Here is an 18,160-nt window from a genome sequence, read left to right as displayed (position 1 = left end):
AAGAAAACGTGGGCAAAATCACCTTCTCTGTGAGCAAACAGGTGTTTCATTTGCATAACTGCACAGCATGCGCGTGAAAATACATGTGACACCTCCTGCATGTTCTCTTGGTACACGAGCCAGGACGTCTTGAGCTGGATTGATAATGTGTTGCCATAACAAACTTTAAAGGAATGACTTAAAATATATATTCAATAAGACTAAAAAGCATTAAAAGATGCTTATCTATTTACCTGTTTTTACAATTCAGTAAGATCTATGGATAATCTGAATGGTTTGATGGTTTTAGGGCTTGTCTCTTCTACTCGATATGGACCATACACCAACGAGCTATACAAAACACAGAATAAAAAGAAATATTTTACTATCTGCATATAGGAATTAAAAACACGGGTGAGTGACCCTGGACCACAAAACCAGTCGTATGTCCAACGGGTATATTTCTGGCAAAAGACGAAAATACATTGTTTGGGTCAAAATGCTACATTTTTATTTAATGCCAAAAATCGTTAGTATATTAAGTAAAGATCATGTTCTACGAAGATATTTTGTAAATTTCCTACCGTAAATATATCAATACTTTATTTTTGTGAGCGGATCCCTCAAAATCGCGAACAAAAAATGGTCAGAAACAAGCCTACAAACTTACCTCGCTGCTGTCCGCTCTATGAGAACTACCCATTCAAGTTTGGTATCTATGTAAAGTCTAGAGTTCCCGCTTTCAGGTTTGTCTACTCTCTTCTATGTCATTACAAGGGTAAGCCAATAGAGAGTGTTAAAACAAACCTGTTTCTTTTTAGCAACGGCCTGCAATAGCGCATCTAATTGGCTGCCAATTTCGTCACGTGCACAATCCGTAATGATCGCGGTTCAAAACATGGATTCTGAGATAGCGCGTTTGCTCAATCTAAACGCTAATGACAGCAATAATTTAACGAACATTGTAAATTATTTCTTTGCACATCATTGGGAAGATAATACAAAATGTCCAGAGACCGGCTTGACAAAAGAGGATGCCCCGGATGACAACGAATTCAATCAATGTTTAGATCACTTCGACTCTGTTATGGAAAATGACGCCATGAAGGAATACAAAGTTTTCACTGCGGACTCAGAATTCGACCAGCTTGAGTGGGAAAATTCCTTAAAGTTCAGGTGAGTCAGTCACAAACATTCTTAAATGCCTTCTTTACAATGTAGTGGTTTTCATGAGTTGTTTATGTCACATTTATGCCAATTTTGCTCTGACAAAATGTAAACAAAACATCATCTTAGCATGTAGGTCTGCCTCTGTTAATGATGATTCGTTGCCAGCTCCTTTATTCAACAAAGTTGAAAATTTGTTTCCAGCTGTAATTGTCAGTACAATGATGGGCAGCCATGCTATCGCCTTTTCTCTCCTGAGGAAATGATGCATATGAGAGCAGCCGTGAGAGACTTGACATCCAGTTAGTATGGCAGGAGTAAAATGTATACTCATGAAAATTGAACATATAGGTCCTTGCCATTACAAATTTATAAATCATCACCTCTTGCTTGCTAAGATTTCAAACAGTTTAGTCAGTTTTCTAACTGTTCCTTCATTTAAGGTTCTGTGTGTAAGTTTCAGAGGCCACTATTGGCGATGTATGAAATTGCAACCCACAGCTCCGCTACCCCCCTCTCCCTCCCATTAGAGAAGCTACGGTTGCCGTCACAGGACAAAAGGGTTCCGTAAATGATAGCGCCATTATCGGTGGTGTTGATAATTGCAATCTACGTCTCACAGGCGAACAACAGACTGAAGTTACGGACACAGGACAAAGATGTCGTCGTCTGAGACAGCAGAGACTAACCTTTGCAAGTCAAGTGACGAGGTTTATTTACAAAGAAAAATTAATAAATTAAATTTACTTAATTCATCATTTACTCTAATCGTTATAGTGAATATTATTGTTACTTGTTAACATTGTGTCAGTGATTTATTTGCTTATTGCCATTTTTTGGCACGGTAACTTGGTTCGTAATTTACAGCCTATTGAAACCGCGTGCTACTGCTAAAGGCATGTAATCTAACCGCGAAAGTCTTAGCAGACGTTTTTCTCATCATCACAGAGTCAATCAGAGGACTAAACACAGGTAGTAAGAGGGAGAGGAAGAGATTGAGATTGGAGAGATAGGGGTGTTGGAGATGCAGGCAGGGCGAGGAGAGGCAGAGGAGCTAACGTTACCTGCGAGGACCGCACAAGAGAGGATGTTGAAGCTAAGCAGTATTATAATATAACTTTCATCCGATTTATGCAAATTATGATTGTAAACATGATTTCTAACTTGTTTTTGCACATGGCCATGCAACAAGGACTTATGCTTAGCAAACCTGTTTCCTGCTTCATGCCCTCCTTTTTTAAAAGAACCACGCCAATGTTTATTCAGGTTTTTTGCAGTTTTTTGTATCGACTTCGCCTTGCTGCATCATATTTTCTCTTTTTTGACGACACAGATTGACGCTCTGTTGGCTCGTGTGCAGAGTATGTGTGCAGAAATTCCGCCATTAGCAGAAATTTCACTTCTTACTGCAGCAAAGAACCGTTTCTATTTCTAATAAAAAACACAACAAGAAAATGTTGTTATTGTTCTTCCTCCTACGTATGCTAATCCTTCTATGTAGTGGCTTTGCAAGCTGCCTCCAAAACACAGCCGAAGAAGAAGAACATAGTCCCGTGCATCCTTCCTTTTAGGAAACGTGCTCAGTTTGTCCGTGTAGTGCTACTATAGAAACATGGCTGTGCAATTTGATATATTACATGTAAGGGTGTGCCCGCGGTGAATATACATAAAATGGCTCATTGTAAGGTAATATACACATTTCGGTTCATTTTGTAAGGTATTTATTCACCACTCACAACATAGTTTAGTATTATATATTAAATTTAGGTAAATAAATCCTTCAAAATGCTACACACTGCACCTTTAACAAGCAAAATGTCAGGAATATAGAATAGAATAGAACAGAACAGAATAGATTTATCGTCACTGTCCAGCTCATTTCAAAGTTGCCGTTTTATTTTAGGGGATCAAATGCTTATCCTCCTGGGCAAGATTTTGTGTTCAATTAACAACTCTGAGACCACAAACTCATCAAAAAGGAAGGAACAAACTCCCCGTCAGCGACAACGCACCTTCTACTGGCTGGAAAGAGAGCAGTTATACCAAGATACATTCAAATTCCTGCACATGTAAGAAAACTAGAGATGACCCACCGCTAACAGTTTTGTGACAAAAAGTTAAATGTTGCTTTCAATCTCTACCCCCCCAGACCCCCCCCCCCCCCCCACACACAAACAGACAAGCACGCACACAAACACGCACAGACATGCAGTAATTTAGAGCTGGGGAACTCACACCTGCTCAACACTCCTATACAGGCCTGTCTTGCTCACACTGATACTCACACAGTTTTTACAGTGCTTTTGAAGCAAAAGGGTATTGAAAACTGTTATAGATACTTAGAATTTGCTTTCCTGGGATGTACAAAGACAAGATGTGTGCAGAAGTTATTGAAAATCAGTTGTGTTGATCTGAATGCAAATTTTCTTTTTTTATTCATGCTAACCCAAGATCGCCTCACACGTCTGCTTTCACATTATAAAGAGCATGGAATTGAGCCGAAGGAAAAGAAGTCTGGTGGGAGCAAAAGCAATACACGATCATGCGAATTTGAAGATGTACAAAGAGCTGTAAGGTTCCTAAAAAATTATGCATCAGAAAATCAGATATGAGATTAATATCGTATTTATAGCAAATGAAAGAAATGTGGAAAATGTGAAAAAGTCAAATGTAAAATTTTGTGTGCATAAAGTTTTAGTTGTGGTAAATCAATGGTGTAAGTTTCATTTATTTCCCATCATTAGTAATATGCGTTGATAAGGACTATTTCTGGAAAACTTTAAAGGTGATTTTCTCAATATTTAGATTTTTTCCACCCTCAGATTCCAGAATTTTAGATGGTTGTATCTCGGCCAAATATTGTCCTATCATAACAAACCATATATCAATAGAAAGCGTATTTAGTCAACTTTCATGTGGTGTATAGATCTCAATTTAAAAAAAATTACCCATAAGACTGGTTTTGTGGTCCAGGGTCACATTTGATCTCTTTAATTAAGTTAATAAAAGATGACTCCCCGGATACAGAGTGTTTAAGCCAATTGCACATATTAATAACCTCATTAATCTAACGCTATAATTGCCCACGGAGAGACTGACTGCTGCGCCGTTTCAAAGGCAAGGGGTTAATTTTCCCAGTCATGCATTATTTACATATGCTGATGAATAATACATTGTAGCAGGGCGAAAAATACATTTCCCCCACTCAGCAAACCTGCAGAAAGCAAATGATTTTAATATTCATGGCTTGCATGTAGCTGCGGGCAACCAGCGAGACTTTTCATCCATCTCCTCAAGAAATAAATAAGAGCTACACGGGAACAAACTTCATTTATTTTGCTAAACAAATGACCGACCTGGCAAACACTTGTGTTGGAAGCAAAAAGCAGTATACTGGAGATATGACGTACTGTGGAGTGCCTGTTAGCGTGTATATTTTAATGGAAAAAGTCCTGGAAATATCATGTTATGAGGAATAAAATGAGGAGTGGGATTTATCATGTGCTCAGATGAGGAAATCATGTAAAATTTGCCGGCGTGTGCCTAAAGCCTGCTACAGTAATGCAATCATTAGAGCACCGTACGATGTGCACGCCACCTGAAACGAATGCGTTACTTCATGAATACAAAAGTATGCAGAAATGAATATTTTGTCATCATTTACTCAACATCATGTTCTTTCTTTCTATGGCATCGTTGCGAAGAACACTACTGAGCACCTTTATTTTTAAGATTTTTAAGAGAACAAATTGTTTTTCTAAAAATTAAAGCCCTTAACATTTAATAAAATGAAAAGAAAAATGTGTAACAAAAATGATAAGATTAATTGAAATGTCAGTTAACTTATAGCCAAACATAGCTACACGGCAAAGGGGCTTTATTCACATCAGGTTTTGTCATAGGCAGGGCAAAAATAAAATAAATAAAGATAGTTGTGGAATAATACATCATGTGGGAAATTAAGCCAGTTAAATAAAAAAAAAAAACATCAAGAATTTGGCCTTAATGCACTTTACAAACACACAGTTTCTGAGATTGTTTTGGGTATCTTTGTCTAGTTGTGTCCATTTCACGCATTAATTACTGGGTATGAAGTAACGTGACGGGCATGTAGCTCATTATTTAAGCTCTGTGAGCCCAAATGAATCTTTTCCCTCTCCCTCCAGTTGCAAAAAACATAAAAAATCCTATTTAAGGGCTTTTGCTATGTTCCTCATTATGCGCAAAACATTAACCAAAGATTCATTTCCAAGCATTGACAAAGAGCACTGGAACTCAAAAAAGAACATGTTAAAATAAGCCTGCTCAATCACGATGATTTCAACTAGGTCCTTTAATCAAAACCCATGTTCTGCTTCTTCAGTGATGAATGGGGGTCTTTTATAGGTGCTGAGGAGAGAAGACGGGGAATAAAATGATGAGTGTGGAAAGTCTTTAAGGGCAGTTCTAGGGTTTGTTTGTGATATAAAAAAGAGCTTGGAATTTTTGTGTGTGTGTGTGCATGTGGAATTAAGACCTGTGAACAGTTACTCAAATATAAGGTTGCTAAAGAAAATGTATAATCATGATAATATAAATATAATCAAAAAAAGTCCAGTATAGCCTCATATTGGATTTTCAGAACAACATCACAGTTTAATGTAAGGCAAAAAAATAACAAAAATATATGAACTAATTTAAATCTCACAGAACACCCTAGTGCCCTCTCCAGGACACTTTATCGGACAATTCACCGAAAAATGAAAATTCTGTCATCATTTTCTCACTTTCGAGTTGTTCTAAATCTGCATGAATTGCTTTGTTCAGATCAACACAGAGAAAGATATTTAGAAGAATGCTTGTAACCTAAACAGTTCTTGGCCACTATTGACTACTGTGGTGAGGAAGGCGTGACGGGAGCCGTGGGATGGGGCCGGTGGCGTGAGTGATTGCGCACACCGGTCCCGCATATCTCACGGAGGAAGGAAGAAGGCAGGAAGCAGCAGCTACAGGTCAAGCACACCTGTGATTAGACCTGTGTTTTCTGTATTAGTATGTGAGCTCATTAAACCTACCTGAATGTGTTAAAAATGCAATTGAAGGCAAAAAATAGGAAGGAAAAATATTTGGATTACAGAATGTAAATACAGACCCAAGACCCAATGACAATGGTTCCAATGGTGCTGGAATGAAACGGTTTAAACCAGATAACACTCTGCTTAACACAATCTACACAATCCGAGAAAACGTTTGAATGTGCACTAGTTTTTCCCTTAGCAAACAGTGACATATCTACTTGCATATGTATAGTATCTAAGCTTGTTTATTTAAATACCACTTTTCTTGCATATGACTGCGTAAATGAGAAGCGGTAGCCAAATTATCATTTTCAAGGAACTGTCCATGTAAGACATCTGTAACGGGAAGTGTGGAATGACAATGTGTTAACTTAATCTGTTTAAGGAAAGGACTTTTGTGCAACGTAATGCTCTGGTTTTAAAGCATGCATGTTGTCCACACTATATTAGCGTGCTGTCAGAAGTCAAGAGGCACCGTCAAATGTAGGTCAGATGGTTTATGGGAATAACTTCCTCACTTTGTTATTGCACCTTAGAGTTATATGGCATTGACTTATATGATTGCTTCACTCTGAATCTGATTTACAATTATACAATTGCATTGACTTTAACTAAATATTTTAGAGGAAATGTACTTTATGTGATGTAATACAATCTGCAAGTGCACTAAAGATGCAAAGGGAAAACACATCAGTTAAATTCAACTGTACGGTATTGATGATCAATTCTATGCTTTTGTGCTGTTCACAGCAGTTTAGATATGGCTATCTAAAAATCAAAAGGTTATTTCCATTTATCATATTTTATTCTGTGATCTGACAAGCCTTAGACCATTTGAAATGCATTAGCCCACACAAATTCTAATGCATATGAATTTATGCTTAAAGGGATGAAAATTCTGTCATCATTTAGCTAATCACCCTCTTTTTAAAACTGTATAAATTAGGGATGAGTCACGAATTTCGAATATTCGAATAGTATATTTAATTATTGAATTTCGAATAGTATGTGCGATCTTAAAAAACTTGCCGTGTTTTCACGTGTAACGCGTTCCTGTAACCAAAGGGTGGCGCTGCCAATAACGACGCCCCTTAACCCTAAAGGCTGTCAATCAAGAGACAGTAAAGGAAAACATTTTCTCACAACAATTGGTGACGAAGTTACGCACACTGTAGACCCGCGTGACATAACGGAAACGATAAATTGATATAAAAAATGTGTTCTGTGTATGGGGGTCCTTTAATAAAATGAATGACAATAAAGTGAAGTGCAAACTCTGCAATGTAAAGCTGGTTTATCATGGATCAACAACAACGATGTACAGTCATCTGAGGGCGAAGCACCCAGTAGGTCCATCCACAGGTCAGCAGTCAGGTGCTAGTTTATGGTCAGAACATTTGGATGCCAGACGGGCGGAGCAAATAACGGCTTTAAATACTATGATGATCGCTAAGGATGTGCTTCCGATCGGCATTTCGGAGGAGGGTTTTAAAAATCTTATGGAGTTTGTTCAGCCCGAGTTTACTGTTCGTCTATAAACCATCACTGCCAGACTGGAGAAACTTTATCATGACAATAGAAACTGAAGCCTTATGAACTATTAATGCATGAAGTCATTCCGGACTGTTAATAAATGACGTCACTCGGTTTTAACGCGTGTTAAGTCTGGTCTAAAATCTTTATGGCTGTAATATATTTTCCTGATTAATCAAACAGTTTTTTAGATGGTATAAATGTGCATGCTCATATTTTACAAGGAAATGTTCTAGCATTCTGAGCGGTTGATTCTGATCGACGTACTGTTAATAAGTGCCGTCATTCGGTTGTTAATATATTAATGTTTCAGCGCGTTATTTTAATGTATTGCTTGATGTAAGATTGCCTATTCCATAATACATAAAGCAGTGTGTCGTCATACTGATTTGAAGCGTAAATGTTCTCTCTCTCTCCGTTAGTGTGTGTGTGTGTGAATTACTGTAAATGCGTCCATGTGGGGGAGGGGTGCGAATTTCGAATCATTTTCGAATAGTTCTCATCGATCTTCGAATATTATTTTTGCTTTAAATGCCCATCCCTAATATAAATGTCTTTGTTCTGCTAAACACAAAGAAGATATTTGCAAGAAGGTCAGTAACCAAACAGATCTCATTCCCCATTGACTCCCATTGTATTTATTTTCCCTACTTTGGAAGTAAATGGGGGATGAGATCTGTTTGGTTACTGACATTCTTCCAAATATCTTCCTTTGTGCTTAGCAGAACAAAGACATGTATTTAGGGTTGGAACAACCTGAGGGTGTGTAAACGAAGCAGAATTTTTATTTTTGATAAACTATCCCTTTAAGGATGAACAGAGTTGGAAAAGACAGTGAATGGTGATGATAAAATGTCTGGCACTACGAAGAATTTATAATTTATAAAAGCGTTTTAGTCTACAGCTTGGAGGGATATGAAGATTGGCGTTGTATTCAATAGTAATCTGTCATTTGAGAGCCATGTCGACAACATCTGTAAAATTGCATTTTTCCATCTTAAGAATATATCTAAACTACGTCATATGCTGTCACTGTCAGATGCAGAGAAATTAATTCATGCATTCATGACATCAAGACTAGTATACTGTAATGCACTTTTAAGTGGGTGCCCTGCAGGCCTATTACAAAAACTGCAACTGGTTCAAAACGCGGCAGCTCGAGTTCTTACACGTACAAAAAAGTATGAGCATATAACCCCGGTTCTGTCAACCTTGCACTGGTTACCTATAAAGCATCGCATTAACTTTAAGATCTTGCTTATTACCTATAAAGCCCTACATGGTCTAGCGCCGCAGCATTTGAATGAACTTCTATTGTATTACAATGCTCCACGTGCATTATGCTCTCAGGCGTCCTGTCAGTTGGTAATACCTAGAATTTCAAAATCAAGTGCAGGTGGTAGATCCTTTTCTTACCTAGCGCCTAAACTTTGGAATATTCTTCCCTGCACTGTCCGGGAGGCAGACACACACTGTCAGTTTAAATCTAGACTAAACACACATCTTTTTAATCTTGCATACACTACACTTCCATAATAATAATCCTCAAAGGATTTAGGCTGCATTATTTAGATCAACCGGAACCAGGAACACATCCAACAACAAATGATGTACTTGTTACATCAAAGAGTGCAGAACAGTACTCTACTCTCAGTCAGTCTTGTCTCTTTGTTCCAAGGTTACCGCAGGATGCAGTTCATGCCCAGACCTGATGGCAGAGCTGAGAATGGGAAGCAGTGACCTGATAAGAGCTGAGATGATAGAGCTGGATAAAGGACGCGGCAACTTGACACGATTTTTCTACAACACTTCAAATGCTATTAGATTGTTAATGATAATCTTAAATCTATAATTTACCTATTAATAAGTTTATTAATTTTTTATTTAGCCTGGTTGTGCAAGCACTGTTGAGCTTGTGCAGAGGCAGCAGCTTTTGCCAGAGGGGAACTGGAATCCCCTGGTTGGGCCTGGGTTCTCCTGAGGTTTTTTTTCTCGATTGGAGTTTTGGGTTCCTTGCCACCGTTTGCATATTGTTTTGCACTATTTGCCTGGCCGGGGGGGCTGCTTTTAGAATTTAGAAGTTATACATATTAATATTGCATATAAGAATTTATAGTCCGTTTAATATTTGACCTGTGGTTCTCTCTCCTTTATCTCAAATGTGTGCTTTCACTATGCGTGTGTATGAGTGTGTTTGCGTGTGTGCGTCTATGTCAATGTGTGTAAGTATGTATGCATATTGTGTGTGTGGAGCATTTGTATGTCTGTCTTTTGTTGTTTTCACCTTTTTCTTGTTTTTACAGGTATATGCCTTTAGTTGTTTTTCTTGTATTCAATGTGTCTCATGTACAGCTGCTTTGTAACAATGAAATTTGTAAAAAGCGCTATATAAATAAAATTGAGTTGAGAATTAGGGGTCTTTAGAGAGGAAAATGATGAAAGATAGAACTCATAAGAATCTAGAGCGTGCACACGGGATGATTAAATTGAAAGTTTTAAGATAAACCATTACAAAGTTTTAAGATAAACCATTACAAAGTTTTAAGATAAACCATTACAAAGTTTTAAGATAAACCATTACAAAGTTTTAAGATAAACCATTACAAAGTTTTAAGATAAACCATTACAAACGTTATCTTAACTTTTAAGATAAACCATTACAAACCATTTTCTAAAAGTTTTAGAAAATGGTTTGATCTTAAGTTGAAATCATACATGCTTGTGTCTTAAATAGACACATATCTTCCAAGAGGAAAATGTTATTGCTCAGAGAATTTGATGAGATGTTTCTTCAAAAAAATGAAATGTGAAAAAAAAACTGAAACAAATCGGGCAATTGTTAAATGCATGAAGAGTATGGAGGTGTAAAATGAATGCAGAGGTCAAATTATCTGGATTTGAGTAAATTTGATGGAAAATGTTTGAGTTCATATTGAGATCTTTAATAATATTGACTTTTAATGGCAGACTTTACAGATCTGAGCTCGGTTTGAGACATTGTCGACATCTCTTCTGAAACTCTTATGACACAGAGTTTTGTCAGATTTATGACTCTTTTTCTCATTAGAAATATCTGAGATTCAGGACCCTAAAGTAAAAGTTTCCATTTGCTCTTCACCTGATCTCACTCATATGTAACAAATACTTTGATTTGTCTCTCTAGAATCACTTAACATCCTTCCTAATCTTTCTAACAATATTATGAGTAATCACTGAAAATCTATTTGGCTTTAGAGAAAATGAATGTTATTGGACAGTTGGGCTGGTATTCGGTTAGACATTCATAACTCAAGCATCTGGTTCTTTACACATTACATTTATTTTCACCTCAGACTGTCATTTCGTCTGCCTGATGGCTCATTCTGCTCAGTCTCAGGTGTACGCTGTTGAAATAGCACTTAGAATTGAAAGTGTGATGTCAGATGCTGTGACAAACAATCACATTCAAATGGTTCATGTATATTCAGAGACGGTGGGAAAAAAGATAAATGTTCATATTATCTTATAATGCAATGCATGAGAACACTGTTTATAGATCACAACATACAATCATTGACACACTTAAAGGTGCATGTTTGTGCATTCAGATTAAATTCTTATTTAAAGATGAGCCGAGTGTTTCATACATTCACAACCACTGATTCCATCTCTGTTTCTTGTCCTTTAAATGTGTAATCTAAAGACAAAAAGAGCCAAGTATGTACAGCAGGTTATATAAGGACAGCTCTATCACAATTTGTCGAGAGTAATTCCCTGACCTTTCCATGAATACTTGCATAAAAAAGTCAAATGTTGGTGAGAGAGAGACAAACAGAAACAAACTACTGCCTTAATCGGTTACAATCAATGCACATATACACTGTTTACTTTTATTCCATTCTCATGTTTCTGCCTGAAATGCAGATTTGATATATTTTTTATTTTCTATATTTCATTTGTTTATCTATTTTAATACATCTCCATAAAAGGGAAGGAAGGAGTCGGGAACCAGCAAACATTCAAAACATTTAATAACAGAAATGATAACAGCCGGCGGCCCCTCACGGCCGACCGCCGGCGAACGAAACATAAATACAAAACACTAGAACATAATTACATATACAAACACTTCGGGCCCAGTCCTCTCTCTTCGACGGTCCCGGTCGCTCGTTCCTTTTATATGCTCCCAATCTCCTACGTGATTTGAGCCCGGTGTGCGCACAGCAGACGCTAATTCACAATTACTCACCGGACTCGAACCACGGTCTCGCCCCGCCTACTCTACTACATCTATATATACACTTTATTTTATAATTTATCACTTCCATAGCACCTTATTTAAAGCGGCCATTCCCCGAGATCGCATTTTTCAAACTTTAGTTAGTGTTTAATATTGCTATTATAGCATAAACAATTCCCCACAAGAATAAAGCTCAAAGTTAAATGCCAAGCGAGATATTGTCTTTAACATTGCCAGGTACATGATGTCACTATTCCGAGTGCTTTTAACAACCTCCGCCCAAAGGAATACGCCTATGGCAAGCCGTTTTGACATAAAATACCTCTGGGAGTACTAGTCATAATTTAGTTTTGACTAGTCAAAATTCCAATTCCAGATATCTCTTCTGTAATTTTGACTCGTCATAATTGGAATTAGTATATCTACAACGTCATTATGACTAGTCATAAAAGGCAATGAAGATATTCCATTCCATTTTCTACCGCTTATCCGAACTACCTCGGGTCACGGGGAGCCTGTGCCTATCTCAGGAGTCATCGGGCATCAAGGCAGGATACACCCTGGATGGAGTGCCAACCCATCGCAGGGCACACACACTCACTCATTCACTCACGCACTCACACCCTACGGACAATTTTTTCCAGAGATGCCAATCAACCTACCATGCATGTCTTTGGACCAGGGGAGGAAACCGGAGTACCCGGAGGAAACCCCCGAGGCACGGGGAGAACATGCAGCAATGAAGATATTTACAAAGTTATTTCGGCTTGCCATAATTAACATTCGAGATATCTACAATACTGTTTTGACTAGTCATATTCTTCCATTGAATTCCATTGGAAAATGTTTTCAGATATCTACAAACGAGTTTTGACTAGTAGAAACTGCAATTACAGATGTCTATAATTGATTTTGCACTAGGCATAATTCCAATTAGAGATATCTCTAACTGAATTATCACCAGAATATTTAATAATTTGAGATATCTCTAATTTGTGTTTGACTAGTCATAATCACATTTAAGATATCTTTAATGAATCATTTTTAAAGATATCCAAAATACATAGACATCTGAAAGTAATTTATTACTAGTGAAATTACAATTGAAGATATCTGCAATTTAATTTTGAATATTTCAATCTGATTTTTGACTAGGGGGGTCTTTATTTGGAGATATCTTCAATTAGCTTGGCAACTAGGAAGAATTTCCATATCTGGAATTATAATTTTTACTAGACAAAATTACATTTTATATCTAAAATGCATCCAATGAAAATACACTTTTTCTAAGCCCCACCTTAAGCATTTTTAACCGATCCTTCCTTGGATACTGTTGCCATTCTGCCAGTTTGTCAAATAACTGTATAATAAACTCAAATAGAGTTTTTAATAGTCAAAACATATTCACATATATCTCGAATCAGATTTCTTACTAGCGCAATTATAATTACACATACCTCTAATTATCAATTTGACTAATCAAATCTTATTTATGACTCGTCGGAATACAATTAAAGCTATCTAAAACATATCTTATGGATAGTCAAACCACAGTTTTTATGTCAAAATGGCTTGCCATCTACGCCAAAAAAGAGGCGTTTCTCGTGATTAGAGAGACAGCGGTGGAGGATAGACTTGAAATATAAAAGGTTATTTTTAAACTAGAAACATGAACATCCATTTTTAAACACCCCAAAAACACAATAAAACGGGACCTTTAAATTCTAATGTCTTTAGTTATAAGTTCAATTATTTAGCAATATTGTAAGGAGAGATAGAGAGATTAATAAATGTATCAGAGTATCTACCACAAATATACTTGCTTCTAAAACTACAGGTTCCTGAAAGTAAGTTTTTGTCTTGTCTTAAAGAACATTTAACATCCACATAACCATTCTGTTACATAAATAAAACTCACAAATGTCTCGATTAGAGTTTCAGAAGAGATTTCAATGTCACAAACTGAGCTTATATGAATTTAAACATTTGTCATCAAATTGACCCCAAACCCAATTGTTTTACCTTTACAGTATACACATTTCAACTAGGGATGCATGATAAATTATCGGCCATATCGGTATCGGTAATTATGAATCATTTTCTCCGGTTAACGAGGTTCAAAGTTAAACACAGTCCACTGTCTTTCTGTTCTGAACATTCATTTACTGCTATTAGCAAAACATTGTTAATGTAGATACAGTGTGTAGATATGAATGTGTAAATTATAGGATCAAAAGCAATTTTTCTAAAGCCTGTTTGAATGCTTTCTGTCTTGACATCAGTTAGACATGTGGCTATTAAGAAACAAAATTCTGGGTTGCTCTGGAAATACATCTATAATTTGTTTATTAATTAAACATACCAGAGAAGTTTAATAGTTAAATAAACTTTAATAGTGTAAATTAGGCTTGGTACACGATTTTCAGGGAACTAATGGTTACCTTGTTTTCTGCAGTGAATGTTTTCAAATAAAAGCAGTTGTCCACTATTCGCCTTTTGTTTCAGTCTCAGAAAATATTATATTAATATTTAGATACTATATATTTGCCAATATGTCGATAATCGGCTTCCATTGTTAAATAATTATTGGTTATCGGCAAAAAAAATGAACACATCGGTGCATCCCTAATTTTAACAATAAGTTATTTTAATTCAGTTTTAATTTATGTTATTCTATAACAATAAATAGAAACATTCAGTGATGCTCATGAAGCCAACACCATTCAGTTAAAGTCATGTGGGAGTAAACCTCTGAAAATATATTTTGGTGTACATTTTTAATGTTATATATTTTTTAATTTAGTAGGCTCTTTCAGAAACTAAAAATACACATATGCTCATCAGGAAATGGAATATAAACCATATAACATTTGGTCTATATAAACTGGAGGGCAACTTATTCTTTGCCTGGTTTGAGAGAATACAATCTCTTTGGTGTGTTTCTGATAAGTCCGGGCTGTCAGTCACAAAGAAGTCAAATCAGGGTTTATCTGACATTGGCGATGGACCTCTGACCTCTGTGTGCCGGGGAACTGCGGGTGTGATTGATAACCCCATTACAGATTGAGAGAAACCTTTAACACAAAGGGTGGTTTGCCATGATGCACACGGACTGCTAACGTGGCCATTTAAACACACTGGTTAAATAAAAATACTGGCTCTATTTTCTTTGTAATATCCCACATGTTTCTGTAGAACGTCCACACAGAAAGATAAACTGCTCATTGGGTCTTTAAAAAGATAAAATGCATCTAGAAGTCTTCATTTTTATTATTTATGATATTTATAGTGATGCCTAATAAATCCCTTATTCTGCACTTTACATTAAAGCTGTCTGCACTTTAAAAATGACTTGGTAATGAGAACATGTGGATACTTTAGAATATACCAACCTAATAAGATAAGATAAAGGCTTTTAGCAGATATTTTTTCCAAAGAAACTGACAGGGACATTGATACTAACTGCAGTATACAATGTGTGAATTTTCAAATGCAGAAGATTAAATTAATGTACAGAGCAGAACGAGATGTGCACATCAAACTAATAATGCAACTACAGATTTTAAACAAACATAAGTAAGCATTCAAATACAAATGGTTTTGGAATGCTGGTGTAGGTGTGAGAATTCAGTGTCAGATAAATAAACAAGAAAACAGAAAATGCATCCACACAACCTACACACCAACTGGACAGTGAGAACATTATACAGTATATGATGCGAACGTGACATGACTCTTTTATTTCAAACCCTAAAACAAAGGAAACATCATATAGCAGGTGTCAGAAGAAAAATAACACTAACACTTTTAAAAAGCAATGTGTAAAAAATACATACAGACAAAAGATTTGTAGTATTGTTATAAAAATATAAGTGATTATCTACTATGCTACATTTCTATCTATGTTTTATACCATTTATTAATCTTAAGTATTAATATGGACACACTTTCAGACAATTTTGCATATAAACACCCCCACACCATTTGTGTTTCAGACATAAATGAGACATCACGTGGCTTGTTGAGGAATTTTATTACTTTCCAACTATTCTATAACATTCACCTACTTGGTTAAAATAATAATGCATGCACTTTAAAAACATTGGCTTACCTTCTACACAGTGTTGGGTCAAAAGGGACAAACCATTGGGTTAATTTAACCTAGAAGCTCTTTTTGATCCAATGCTAGGTTGAAAATAGCCCAGCATTTTGACAAAGAAGAGTGAATCTGAGTAATAGAGACCTGAATTTCATAGCCACATGGGTTCTTGTAACTTGTAACATTAAACCAGATAGCAGGAATAACCAAGAAATCTGAAAAAAAAAACAATAACAACAAACAGCACACAATAGCAACAACCCACAGCACCAGATCATCATGTCGTAGGACCACTGAGATGATATAAAAGTCTATCTTATTTGTTTTTAAGTATGGTAAAAAAATACTAGAAACAAGTGTTCCATCCACTTGTGTTCACTTGTTTCACAGAGAGCTCTGCCCATGAGCTGGTGAGTTGAATCAGTAAAAATGGGAGATAAAGCCCCGGTTTCATAGACAAGGCTTAAAACTAGTCCCAGATGAACGTTTATTTTGAGCTATCTAAACTGAAAATAACCTGCCCGGACATATCTTAAAATATGTGATTGCCATTGTTTTGTCTCAAGATGCACATTAGTAATGGTTTCTTATAAGGCATTTAAATAAAAGTGACCTAAAGAGCCTAAATTAACTAAGGCATAGTCCAGGTTTAGGCTAAGCCTTTTATATGAAACCGGGCCAAAGTGACTGTGAAATACAAAATCCACATGAAAGAGCTGGAACCACTTGCATTTAACACAGCTGTGTCGATGACGCCCCCTGGTGGTCACATGACAGCAGGACAACAGTAAAAAAAGCACTCGAGTGTGGATTTTAAAATAACTTAAATATTACATTTAATATCAAATTTTGTTTCAAATACCTTTAATGTCAAGTTTACTAGTGAAATGTTTACTGAAATAATATAATTTCAAATAAAATACATAATCTCTGATATTTCACAAAAAGTGTTGAGTGTTTTGTTAACTACATCCAAAAATAAGGATTTATATCTATCCAAGTGTTTAAACCGTCTCCTTACTTACTTGGTGAAATTTCAGCCGGCTGGCTTTAATTCAGACTTGAAAGGTGAACTGTCACAAGTGTTAAACCGTCGCTGATATTTTCAACCTGACACTACAGACACGCACGCAGTTTACAAAAGACCATTATTTCTCTGAAAATCATAAAGCATTTATTTACACTGAGACACTGGCGCACATCTGCTGTGGGACTTAAGACATAATTCATAATTCTGGGGAGCCCTACACTTTCCCAGTAACCGATGGCACGACTAATGTAATTAAAGAGAGATTATAATGTCTGCCAGGCCCTCCAGATGGCACCGCTCAAACTGGTTGTAGATCAGTGGGCACAGCTGACAGGTTATTTATACCATTCTGCTAACAAATAACCCACATGGAATACAGGCTCTGTGGAGAATGGGTCTGTACAAAATCAGGCTGAAAATGATAAATGCTTTCATGTGATGTGATACATTAGAATATCTACTGTACATTACATGTCTACAATATGAGTCCAATTATGAATGTATAATAATGTGCTTTTATGTCAAATAAATAGTATTGTCAAAGACAAGCAGTGCGTCTAAAATATGCAAACACACAAAAAGTTGTGGCTGAAGTGTCAAAAATCATTTCCGTCAAAAATGCAAAATTCAAGACTTGAAAGGGTTTCTAAGGGTAAATCACCACTGGCATGGCAGTTCACATGAAAAAGGAGACTTGGAGGGTCAACTCATTCAACACTTGTTAAGTACTGGGATCTATTTACCAGGTAATCCTTCTTAACATTAACCTGTAAATTTGCTCACAACAATCTCATTAGTTCTGTCTTCTCTGTTTAAATTCCACAAAGCAAAACACACTCTGCGCCAATGAGATGCCATCTTAAAGAGATAGTTTACCAAAAGATGTAAATTCTGTCATCATTTACTCACCCTCGTGTAATTTCATACCTGTATAAATGACTTTGTTTTGATGAACACAGAGAAAGACATGTTTGAATGAATTTTCTCAGGTCTGGAACCTCATTCTCATTGACTACCATAGTAGCAAAAGTTAAATGGTTGTCAAAAGGGCTCCAGAACTCTTTGTTTTTCTAAAT

General features: G+C 36.3%; 1 long non-coding RNA gene across 1 annotated transcript; it reads left to right on the top strand.

Moving 5' to 3' along the window:
* The first annotated feature begins 896 nt into the window (after nucleotides 1-896).
* LOC130419898 (uncharacterized) lies at nucleotides 897-3,790 on the top strand. Its single transcript, XR_008906556.1, has 3 exons — nucleotides 897-1,155; nucleotides 3,050-3,215; nucleotides 3,598-3,790. It is a non-coding gene; the product is annotated as an uncharacterized LOC130419898 (long non-coding RNA).
* The last annotated feature ends 14,370 nt before the right edge of the window (nucleotides 3,791-18,160 follow it).

Source organism: Triplophysa dalaica, chromosome 4 (genome assembly GCF_015846415.1).
Source record: "Triplophysa dalaica isolate WHDGS20190420 chromosome 4, ASM1584641v1, whole genome shotgun sequence".
NCBI lineage: Eukaryota > Metazoa > Chordata > Actinopteri > Cypriniformes > Nemacheilidae > Triplophysa > Triplophysa dalaica.
The sequence above is the reverse complement of the archived record's forward strand: the minus strand, read 5'-3'. Positions and strand labels throughout refer to the sequence as shown.